This window comes from Papaver somniferum, chromosome 11, assembly GCF_003573695.1.
Source record: "Papaver somniferum cultivar HN1 chromosome 11, ASM357369v1, whole genome shotgun sequence".
NCBI classification, from domain to species: domain Eukaryota; kingdom Viridiplantae; phylum Streptophyta; class Magnoliopsida; order Ranunculales; family Papaveraceae; genus Papaver; species Papaver somniferum.
Window position 1 is genome coordinate 112,589,510 of NC_039368.1, and position 13,426 is coordinate 112,602,935.

The window sequence follows — 13,426 nt, forward strand, 5'->3', positions numbered from 1 at the left end:
ACTCAAAGATAAATGGATTCTAGTTGGATCCCAGACGATCAAGGTTTGTGCACTAAATCCACAAGATACGAAAACTAATAAGAAATCTTCTTCGTCTTCAAATGTTCTTTTATCTTCAAAATATGCACAATACCACTTGAATCTCTTGTGATCAATCACACACAGAATGGATTCTATTAACAATCTCACAAGATGTCTTTAGATCTAACAACAATTCTAAAGATCCCCGTCGATACTTCGATCTAGTTTGGGTGAATCTTATATCAGAAGAGAAGATTATCAAGATTAAATACACTAGGCGCAATCGAAGTTTCAACAATCGCTAGTCAATCAAATCAAATATAAAACTAATAACACTGCAATTATCTAGTTTCCCACCAACGGTACTCGTAGAGCTTCTTGATCCCACGGAAGTCTTTAAACGAGCGATCGTAATATATTTAACCTAATTAGGATACTTTTCTCTCTGAATAGATGGCTCCACCAGAAACAACAATAAATGAAGTTTGCCTGGATCTTAAGATAGTTTGCTAGAAATGCAAACTTAGGTATTTATAGACCAAGGATGTTTGGGCACCAAGGAATTTTCAAAACCGAAAATATTCTCAATATATGCAATGAATGGAAAAATTCGGTTTTCCTAATTCCAATAAATTCTTGTCAAATATTTCTGAAATCTCTCAATAAAACTATCCAATTAGTAAATACACATTACTAATTTTTATTTTCAAGAGCTATGCATTAATTGCAGGTAATTAAAGCATATAAAATCAGAAATCTTAATTAAAAGATTCTTAATTTATTTCAGCACGGGATCACCTTGAGTACCAAGGGATATCTTTGAGAAATAAATAATAAGAGTTAATGCTCGTGTTAGAAGTATATTGACATATTTTAACTGCAAATCCTTATTTCATATTTACATGGATTTGCTTTCTTGGAATCGTTTACATATACCACACTTCCAAACAAGTTTAGAATTGGTTTGCCAATATTCCAAGACTACTATGTGATTGGTTATACCAAATCACAATGGTTAGTTGTGATCGGTCCTTCCAAGTCACATACATGGGTTCAGATCGGTTATACTAATCACTAGGATCGGTTATACCAATCACTAGGATCGGTTATACCTAAATATGGTACGTACATGTGATCGGTCAAACCAGTCACTAGGATCGGTTCCATCGACATATGGTATCTACTTGTGATCGGTCACACCAGTTACCAGGACCGGTTACACCAATTACAAGGATCGGTCACACAACACGATCATACCAATTACTAGGATTGGTCACACCAATTACAAGGATCGATCATACCATCACATGGTGATTACTTAGGATCGGTTACACTAATTACCAGGATCGGTCATACTAAATCATAAGTCTAGGAATTGTGATCGGTTATACCAAGACACATAACTTGAGTTAAGATCGGTTCTACCAACTCACACATATTGGTCATCCAATGAAATGCAATGAATAGATGGACCAATAAGCCTATTGATTTCCCTTTTGATTCACGAAACAAGTTCATGAATGTACTTCCTTTAAGCAAATGTAAAACATTGTTTCCTAGGATGAAATTTTTACCATAATCTGGTGGGTCGGATAACCGATTTTGTTTTACTACAAGTGCACGGTGTCAAAATTGCACGCAATAGCAAGCACGGTTCGTTCCCTCAAGGAGTGTGAAAACTATTACTAATCAATATCAAGAACTAACTAATCAAGATGCAATATTTCAAAGATTGTGTACTGAGAAAATAAGCTAACAAATAAATAAATAAAAAATATAAAGGGATGTGGAAATATTAGGGTTACAGAATCCGTTGTAGGCTAAAGCTTCACTTATGTCTTTCACAAAGGTCTCATTTGACTCATGCATGATAGCAAACCTAGATATCGAAACACGGAAGATATTTCGGTTAAGAACAATAGATAAGAATTATCAAGAGGATATGTTTGTTCTCAACCTAAAGATAGAAATCCAAAGTACTAGGCATACATGGCATACATAGTCAAAGAATATTCATAAAGCAATTGTTACCAAGGTTCATATGGATGTTGTTCTAGAATTCAACTATGAAATATACATGGCATAAGACATGAAAAACTCATTAAACAAACAACCCATTTTTGAGAAACACAAACATGAAATTAAACTTTTACTTTTGAAACCATTGTTTAATAACACAAGCAATATTAACCTACAAGTTCATCCTTCACCCTAACAATATTTTGGCAAATCATAGTTTTCTCAAAAACCATAGAAATTGATAAAGGAAATATACTAAGCATATTGAAAACTCAAACCCTAGTTTTTCCCTGTATATCGCCTCCTCTCCGTTCTGTCTCGATCCGTGTATATATATATGTTACCGGTACCCCTATATATGGATTATAGAAATATTTTTGGAGGCCCATTCAAAATCACCAACACTGACTTCCAAAATTCAGGCACATCACCAACTCCTCTTTGTATTTTCTGCCGGCTACAACACCCATTCATTTTGGTAGAAATTGACATTTAGTCCCAAATATGTTGGGTTTAGACACTCTGGTCCAGCCTTCTCAAGCCTAGTACTAGGAGATCCAAATTTACCCAATTCAAGACGAGTCGGTCCTTTCAAGAACGATTCAGTCCAAACAGAGCATTTCTGATGACAAATATACCCATAAGCTTTCATGATTCAGTTCAATTTCATTTTCTTTTCCTCCGTTTCATATGTCGAAACAACTCCCATGATCCATCTACCGCTGTTGAATACAACGTTACAGAGATAAAATTTCAGATCAAATCTCTTATTCGATTCATGATGAGAACTTAGATCTACAATTGTAGTATTTGAAGAAAAAATTGGAGAGTAGAATTAGGTAAAATTTCAACAAAAATGGAAATTAAAAGATCCATAGTTCTTCAACTCTATAGAATCAATATAGTGTCTCCTACTCTTGTTCGATTACTCATCAAGACTACTTCGTTATGGTAATAATCAATGGATTTTCACAATTCTCTATTGATTTTGATTTACTATAATTTTGATTTTTGTTTACCATAATTTTGATTTTTGTTTTTGTTGTAGGTGGGATGTGATGCATCTGTAATGTTAAACTCAACGAATAAAGTTGAAACTTATAAATAATCAATCATTGGAGGGATTTGATGTAATTGAACACGTCATTCAGAGGTAACTTTTTTTGCATTTTTTACGATCTTGTTTTATAATTACTCTTAGATCTGATTTGGAAGCAATGCATGTGATATTATGATTTAGATTTGGGATTTTAATCAATAGATGACTTTGGAATTTTATTTGTAGTGTAGTTTTGCCTATGTAGAGGTGATAGTGACTATTGATAAATCTCATAAGAAGCAAGTTTGCTTTTTGATATTATTTTACTGATGTGCGGGGTACATGCTTAAACTATCAAAATGATTCTTATATATGATGATGGAATATTATCTATCTGTGGTGCCGGGATGGTGAATCTTTATTGTTAGCAACTTAGCAATGCCTACAACAATTTTGACTAAACATTTCATTTTGACCAATTGAGTTTTGGAATCGGGATCCAACATAGTGGACTCCATCCCAGTCTTAGCACATAGGTTATCTAGGTAGAAGTGTGGTTGAAAAACTATAGATAATTGACATCTCAATCAAGTGTTTAGATGTTGGGAGGTTATAGTGCTTGGGTGGTTTAGCTGGAGTAACTGGTAGAATTAGTATCTTGTCGGTGTGAAAATTTTCATATTGAGAATGCTTTCATATTGTAGGGTTTAATGGATAGAATGTTGAATACAAGAACACTAGCTTTACTATTCGGGATGTGAGAAGTCAACACAAGGTATGAATTGTGTGTTGCATTAATGAGTTGGGATAAATAAGGGTAGATTTTTTTATTCATTTTTTTCCTAGCTAACAATTTTTAACACAATGAAAACGACAGATTTGTTCTTCGGTAACTTACACCTAACTGTGTCTATAACTTTTCTATTTACAGAAAATCAAAATGCTGACAGTGACCAAGTTTAGTAACCAACTGCAGATTCAACTACGGATCCTAGGTTTACTTGATAAAGTATGTCTCGCAGGCTTTAAGGGCTACTTTCACTTTGTTTTTTTCATCTGAGTCTTCATTTTATGTACCTATCCTGACGACTTTGTTGACCTCTATTTTTGTTGTTATGTTCCCTTGCCGCACCTTACAAGCCAGTTTTACATGCCCATTTTGTTGTCTGTATGGATGGTAAGATTGTTGAGCTAGTGCAACAAATTGACTAAAATATTAGGAAACTTATCGGGGAGAAGATTCTCTTCGTTAAAAATGGTGTTATGGTTGTATGTTGAATTCAGGTAAACTCTTAGATTGCAACTCTTTCATCATTACAAGTCATTCATTATGTCTTATTGGTGACCCGAATCAGGATAATTAAGATACTGCATCGTATTTTCAGCTAATTTTGATTAATACAATGTCTTATAGGTTAGCAACTTGATGGGTATAAAAAGTTTCTTATCTTTTTTTTCTTTTTATACTTTTCATAGATTATTGTATGTGGTCCAATAATTCAATGTAGAGCCTAATCAGAACCACCACCAAACACAAATAACTAGTTTATACGAGAATTTAATTGAGCTGGTCCTGTCACTACATTAGATGGGCAATAGGTAAGTGTACACATATAACTATGTGCACATTAGCAACTAGTTTCTTTGATGTTGGCACATAGTTAGACACATGTTGATTCTTAATGTGTACATATTTGTACACTCGTTGATTCTTAACGTGTACATAGTTGTACACCTGTTGATTGTAATGTGTACATAGTTGTATACTCGTTGATTGTTAATGTGTACATAGTCGTACACCTGTTGATTGCTAATGTGTACATAGTTATACACATGCTAATTATTAACGGTACAAAACTATATTAATATCGTTGCTTGTTTTCCTTTAAATTTGTGGTTGATGATTTCTTTTCTTACTCACAGGCTTGTATGCACAGAAGTTACATAGAATGTCAGGATGTTTGCTTTCAGCAAAACAGAGTGCATGTAAAACAAGAAGATTTTGAGACGTTGGCGTCCAAGGTATAATTAAGAAGAGAACATTTAATGACAGGTCACTCGGGGTTTGAAAGTTGAAATTAAAGTCATCAAAGCTCGATTAGGGAGACTTCTGCTCAACAAAGCTCAGTTTTCTTTTTCCACATTTGGGGTTTTCATCTTTTGAGCAAGTGTCGAACCTTTTTTTCGTCAGTTTGGGTTTCTGCTTGATTTAGAGTGATTTAATGTTAGTGTATTAGATTTTATTGAACTAGCTTTTATTTAGAGTGGTTTAATGTTAGTCTAGGTATTAATTTGTAGTCCATATTGTCGCATAAGGGTGCATTTTTTACTGTTTGTCAGTAGGGAATACAAATTTCATTCTTTACATGTGAGTAGGTTTGGGGAATTAAGGGGATTCGTGCAGTTTCATCCACAGATAGGATTCATGGATATTGTACTTGTATACATAAAATAATTGTTGAAATAAATCATTTATTATGAAATCCAACACAATTTCAAATGTAGACAGGCGACTAGAGTTACCAGAACTACGTGGTATGTCCACCTTGGCTTTAGCGTTTTTTCTAGCACGTAAGTGGACATTCTAGTTCTAATAATAAATGATGTGGCCAATCCACTTTGGATTTTGCTTTATGGGCCGGCTAATGTGTTTCTTATGGTATTCCCGAAACTTATGTAGTTAATATAATTGGTTAAATTATCATCCTTATATAAGTGTACATATTGGTGCACTTGTATTACAAGTGTACATATTGGTACACTTGTTGTGAACCTGTAATATGGTGATTTAGAGAAGGAGGAGGATCTGGAGTGGTTTCAGTTGAGAAAAGCAAAGAAGGTGGTTTGAAATGATGAGTCAAATTGTTATGTTCTTACATATATAACGAAGGAATCTGCTATGAAATCTCTATTTGACCAGTATGTATACTTATAGAAGTCGGTTCATACCTCTTGGACATAGCTGGCATGATCTGTGCATATGTGTTTGATCTTCTATATAATATATCTTCTTAACTTGCTTTTCATTTTGATGTTTTTCGTATGATCTTATTTACAGGTATTGGATAAGCTCAGAGGATGAGTTGAAGATGATAAAGGAGGTTGTGAGCACATTTTCCTTTGGAAGTGACCTCACCTTATGCTGTTATGCTTGCAACCCAAGATGACAAAGACGACTCCGATAGTGGTTAGGATGACGAAGAAGACTCCGGGTGCTGCATCTATTATGCCTCCAAGGTGGACGAAGACGACTCCGAGTGCTGCATCTATTACGCCTCCAAGGTGGACACTCAATTTGAGTTATGTTTCCATAGATCTTGCATTGGCTGCATAACTAGACACCTTCTCAACTGCTAAAGATGTTTCTTTTTGCAGTGCAACAATATTTTAGGTGATTAAGGTTGGTCTCAAAACACTGTAACAACATGTTATCTTTTATCTTTTTCTTTTTGTCTTCTTACATACCTTATAATAACCATCCATATTCATAATCATCCTCAGAATGTTTTTTAAGCTAATGTGTACATAGTTGTACACATGTTGATAGTGCACATAAATTTACACCTGCTGATTGTTATTGTGCACATAAATGTACATATCTTTGATTCTTATGCTCTCTGGATCTACACCTTATATTAATGAAAACATTCTCACTTTTTCCAGTGCCTCTCATGTTCGGCGCAGTCCTAGTCCTGGGAAGATGAGTGCATCTCCTTGCAGGATTCCTCCATCTAGGAGTGAAACCCCTGATAGACGTAGTCATGAAAGTCCTAGAAAAAGGAGACGATCTCAGCATGAACCTGCTCGTTCTCGTAGCCCATCACAACAGAATTCTGAGGCTAATGTAAGTTGTCTGACCAAATTTTTGTTTTTTAATCTTTGAAACTAGAATTAGTAATTAAGCATGTTGGAATCGACTTATATTGCATAACCTAGAATCAGTAATTCAGCATGTTGGGATCGACTTATATTGCATTGGTGATGAAAGGTTTACATAATGGACAAGTCGTATCCTTTGAGTAGGCGTGTTGTTTAAAAGGCGATGGGTGTTTGCATGTTGTCTTCAAAGTACAGGTGTACAACTATGTAAACCTATTGACTGTTAATGTGTACATAGTTTGTACACATGTTTTGATTATAAGAAACTTATTTCATTAAAAGTTTATTTGAAAATATTTTCTTGATACTACTGAATTAAGAACTTCTTTAGGTGAGCATGTTCGGTTGCTTAGTAGCGTTACTACTCTGTTATTCTTGCTTTCTTTTTTTTTAGGTTCTAAAGTTTTGGTTTTAACCAGAGGAGATTTCTTTTAACAAAATATTGGGATTTTAAAACAATCCATAAGATATTGTAAAGATTGAGTTTACAGATTTTGGGTAAAGTGACAAATGTATCTTAAAAAATACAAGCGGTTGGTTTGGCTTGCTGGTTTGCATCCCTGAGATTACATGTTTGTTGGATAATGTATAACAGCCGTCAAATGTCTGACGACTGCAACCTCTTCTTTATTCGTCATTCTATTTATTGTTGGAATTATCGGAAGCCCAAATTAGGTAGATAATGATTCGCATTCCTCTGAATGTAACATTACCTGGAGCGCAGATTTGACTTGCATTCATCTCTTTGATGATTAGAGAAGATGAGTAGTCCCTCTGGTGCGGAACTTAAGGTGTGATTACACCATCTTAAGTTGTTGTTTTCGATATCATGGAATGATTTTAATAGCATGCTTGTTATGTGTTTAGGTACTTTTCGAGGGAGCTTAAGAACGTGGAGAAGAACAATGGACAGGATGTATGTGGTGTACAAACTGGTGCACCTTGTCTTGTCTTTGGATTTTCTGGGTGTTTGTAGATGTAAACTAAGATTTTTAAAAAATGAAAATTATATAGTCATATGGACTCTTTTTGTAGATATCGAAAATAGCTTTCCGAATATATAAAATTTGTGAATTTTTGACAAACAATTCTAAAGATAAATCTTTTTTCAATTATTTTTATATTATTTAAAATTGTTGATATCATCACGTGTCACTTTGAACTAAAATGTAAATATTTTGACTAAATTGTAAATCAGGAAGGTTATGTGTGTATTTTTTATATTTTAAATATCTTTTAGACTAAATTGTACCTAGTTAACTCGGGATGGACTAATCTATAATTTTTAACGTGGTTTTGGACTAAACCGTTTTTTCCCTTCATTTTGTCTTCTGGTCATAAAAACACGGCCACATCCACCACCAGTTTGAACCAACTTCCAGTTTCCTGATCTTCTAAACTCCGGCTATTACTCTGTATACAAGACCTTCTCATACGACTTCATAATCACCTAATTCTTCTTCTTTGAGAACACTAAATGGATCCAAAAGAAATTTGAAAGGTCACTGCTTGAACTGCTCCAGCCATATCTTGTAAGCACCTTCCTCCCATTACACCAGTTCATTAACTTCGCTGAATCGAACCCCAAACAATCACCATTTAATCAAGACCTAAAGTTAGGTCAAAACCCATTTCAACCGATAACGAACCCATTGTAGGTACCCAAACTCGCAGACTCATCGATCAAGCCTTCACTTTCGTCTATTGCTGCTGTTGGGAACCAATGTTGCCTGCAATCACCCGTCGAGCACAATCTGACGCCTCAAGATCTTCAATTAAACCCATACATCCGTCACCTGTATCAAGCCTTCTTCAATTGAATGCAATACAAATCAAGACTAACACCACAAACTCCGATCAATTAACCACAGGACCCCAATTTCAGTTTGAGCTCAGAAATCCCCAATTTCAGTTGTTGTTGTTGCACCAGAAACCTCCAAAATCAATTGCTGTTGTTGAGAAGATTTGAAGCAACTGGCTTGATTCTTGATCCCACGACTGACGACACCACAGATCCATTTTTGCTATTGTGGAACATCACCTTAATTCCCTTGAATCTCCATCTTGTTGGAAGCACATCTTGAAGAAGAAATGAAGTTCAGGTCCCATGTTCATCGATAAGAATGGCACCAGCAGATTTTCTTTCTTCTACTAGTTTTGATAAAAGACAGAATTATATATATATGCCTTAATGCCTCCACAAAGAAATGTGGTATGAGAGTAGCCACGTTTCACTTTCTTTTAGCACCTACTGGACCGGACTTGTTTGAATAAGCAATAACCATTCTTTGCCCTGGCCATGTCATGCCATATGTAGCCAAGCAGGTGGTGGGCCCATAAGCTCCGACTCCTTTGGCAATGCAAGTCGTAAGTGCCAATTTAGCTTCTAAGCCATTTATTCTCCGAGTGAATGTATTTAATTTGTAAGTCCTGTAAAAGCTCTAAAATATAGTTATTAGCGAGATATCGAGACCTAGCTGGTATAAATGTTGGTATAAAAGTGTCTCACTTGCGTATTTATCATAAACCATACACATAATCATAACACTATATACAAGATTATGTCGATGTCATATCTACGAAGTTCAAAAGATAAGCGTTATACTTCGTAGTCTAATTCCTTAATACTATGATCATACTATTATGATCATGTCACATCACTCGAGTATAATATACAATATATACAGCTTTGCAGTTATGTTTTCAATATAGCACGACTTGAAGGATACGTTAGGAATGAAACAAGTTCAAGTCGGTATTACTAACCTCAATTGGAAGGACGATGTCGTTGTTGTAATTCGTTACTTCTTCACATTCTTCAGGTCTTCGGAGTAATACTTGTATGTCTCAACATTCCTAGACTTTCTAGTCCAACCTAAACGAAGTAGACTATAGTATTTAATCAAGCGACTCTAGATGAGTTTTGATACTAAAATATGACAACCAACAACGCTTGGTGAGTTCAACCGAGCTATGCTCTAACAATTCCGATACAAGCCTAGTGACTATTGCTATAAGAAAACTCCACTAATGGAAAGTGCTCTGATGTAATTTTTAAGTGGTAGTAAAGTTCGTTCAACTCGGATTGTGTAAAGGTTTGATTTAAGAACTAAGAATAAAAATACTAAAAATATATTCACAAGGTTGTCACGAATATCGAGAGGTACTGAGACTTAGGATTTCACCACTAATCACATTCAATTGGTTCATATGATGACTCATAACAATTCTAGCTCTTTTGTTGACTCTTTTCTTTGCCAAAAGTAGATTTTATAAAGCATTAGATGTAAATCACAAGCATGACGCATCAAAAGTTGCTAAAACCCAGCATGCGACATCAAACAAAATCACAACTAATCAAGAATAATCATAAATCGATTAAAACAAGTGCAAAAGTCATAAAGAATCAATTATAGTTACCAAGTGATTGTGAAATAGGGCTTCCTCCATCATCCCAGTGTTGGGGTTTAGCTCCTCATGTCAAAAACACACCCAAAAGATAGAAATATGGCTCAAAATGTGTTTTTTTATTGAAAAATAATATAGTGCAGCGAGTTTGTAACAGAGATAGTTGTTACAAATCCTACTGTTACAATTGGGTTGATGTTACAAAGGAAAGATGACTGTCTTTATAAAGTGTGATACATTGTTGGTGTTCTTCTTCCATGCAGCACCTTGATACTCCTCTGCAACTCCGGCTCTGTAACCTCCGTTTCTTACCCTAAACTCTCGACTCCTTATATGAATCTCACAGCACCTATATATACCCAACAGGGTCGAGTAAATCCAAAAATAATCTTGTTTTCTTTCGCCAAAAGTCTCGGAAATAATCTTCTCCTCCCTGTTGCTTTACGCGTCTTCCTGTTTCCTTTTTTACGCGTAGTATGAGGTGGAAACTCTCCTTAGGATAACATCAAATCTTCGGAGTATATTCTCCTCAGTTTCTTTACACGCAACTTCCACACACCAAACAGAATCCGATGTTATAACATTCCCTGTTTCACCAAAAGTTTGTGTAAGCTTCCTTATTTTTCTCGATTCGAAAGTCCTACTGCTCCTGTCTTGTCGCAACAGTCCTACCACAGTCCATTCCCGTGAAGTTCTCGACGAAAACCTTTCCCAAATCTTTCTCAGAGAACTTCGCAACTCAAACTCATGTTCCATGTTCTCTTCAAATCAATAATCAAGCCCAACTCTGTTGATTTAAAGGCCTATACCATACCTGTAAATCCAAAACAGGCCCACTGAAACCAATTCTAGCAATTGAATCTCCTCAAAAACCTCCCGAAAATCCAACCCTAAAATCTGTTCGTGACTGCACATATTCCCTCCAATTCACAAAATTCAAAAGGTAGGGGATGACCTCCCCTTATCCTGTGTTGGTCTCCCTTTAGCAGTTGCCAGGAAATGGATGCCCCTTAGTAATTAGTCACCCCTTATCCATTTGAGGGGCCCGAATAGCAAGTGTCCTCCGGGGATGCCCCACGCAACTTTTCGAGACGATTTTTCCAAAAATGTTTATTGGCCAAAAATACCTACACACACATAAAACACCATAATAAGTACAAAAATGAGCACTATCAATATATAGAATCGAGACAAATTAGACACAAAAATGTGTCTATCAAATACCCCCAAACTTATTATTTGCTCGTCCTCGAGTAAATTAAATAAAATAAAAATCCTAACTCACTGACGCAGGCATCGTCGATTGCATTTAGCGTATGCAATAAGCCTTTAAACCCCTAGGTGGCCCTAGTGGCCGAGTTATAGTCTCGGGAGGGCTTACAAGAGATATACCCACAAAACCTGTACTCCAGACCTTAGCTATCTACACAGAACCTTGGAAGGCACTAAAGAATCTCCTTGGTTGGCATACTTATTGACTACAGGAAGAAATACCCTGATGCGAAATTCCAATTGTTGTACACGAGTTTGCACTCAAGCATACTAAAATTCATATAAAGTGACAGAGCTCTACTCAGATAGTTGCACTATGGACATCAATATCCGGAGTCAAAACTAATCACATGGATAGATCAAGAAGATGGATATAGAAAAACATAGATGGTTTTGATGTTTATTAAGTGAACGGCGTTTCCCATATCTGTCTGAAGGCCTCCGCCAAAATGAACCTATCCTAATGGATTGAGATACTAGTCTGACTAATATCAACACACTGGCATATATAAGGGAACCAGTGGTCGATAACCTAACTCTAGGTCAACACAACTGGCATATACAAGGGTACCAGTGGTCGACTTTATTGAATTTATTCCTTTTGGTCAAATGGTCTGGTCTCAATTTTTTTTTCTCTTTTTTTCTTTTTTCTTTTTTTCATCTCCTTTTTTTCATCTCCTTTTTTTTCTTTTTTTTCTTTTTTTCTTTTCTTTTTCTTTTTCTTTCTCAACTTTTTTTTTCATGGCATCTCAATCACTCTAATTCATCCTAGCATTGGTAACAACTTGAATCGTGAGCCCCACCTAATCACTTAGAGTAACATAGTTTAAAAACAAAATAAAATAAAAATAGAAGTGAAAAGGACTCAACGAGATATGGTGAAACTATCATGTTATTTCTAACACCTGAGCTCTGTGCTTTTATGAATAGACTCTTCTAGATGTTTCCATCTAATCAGATTGGTTCCTCAACTCCTACGATCAAAATGCTTCCATCCACTTAGATTAGTTAGTGCAATCCTCAATAGGCATAAATTTCTAAGCTCTGGAGTTTATTTATTCATACTACAACTAAAATATTTCTCCCATACCCCCAAACTTAAATCTAACATTGTCCTCAATGTTCTAAAGATAAAATTAAAAGCATGAACAAGGGGAAACTGTTACCATTTGAAGCAAAAGAGATAAGGAAAGATATTACCGTGTCGCATGAATATTGGGTTACCTCCCAAGAAGTGCTAAGTTTAACGTCTTCAGCCAGACTAATAGATGATTAGTCACCTCATGGAATCATAAACTAATAGCCGAAATTTTTGTGGGTCATCAAAACCAAATAGAGCTATCACAAGTAAAAGGAATCTGCAACATGCCAAGAAAATTGACAAATAAAGCGCACCCTTGTCTAGTTTCCTGTTTAAGACAACTACATCTAGCTGTGGTTCAGGTTCAGGCTCTATGAAAGGGTCTAGATAAAATATTTTCATGCGCTGGAATTCCTCAAAGCTAAGATCCGGTTCAGGTATTAGAGTCTGGAAAAACTCAAGTAAAAACTTAGAAGCACATAATAATAACCTGAATAATTGAGGATCCTCTAAGTCAATTAGTTTTGACTCACATAATCGACCATAATAAGGGTGGTGGTCTTCCTTAAATAAATGTGTCGACCCTAAGCTCTTAAAGTAATTAGGTTTAGTCTCAAAACTAAATAATTGACACATCTGAAATTTATACGTTCCCACAATTGGTTGAAAAATATTTGGTGGGAAAACAAAGTCGATCTTGGTATCAT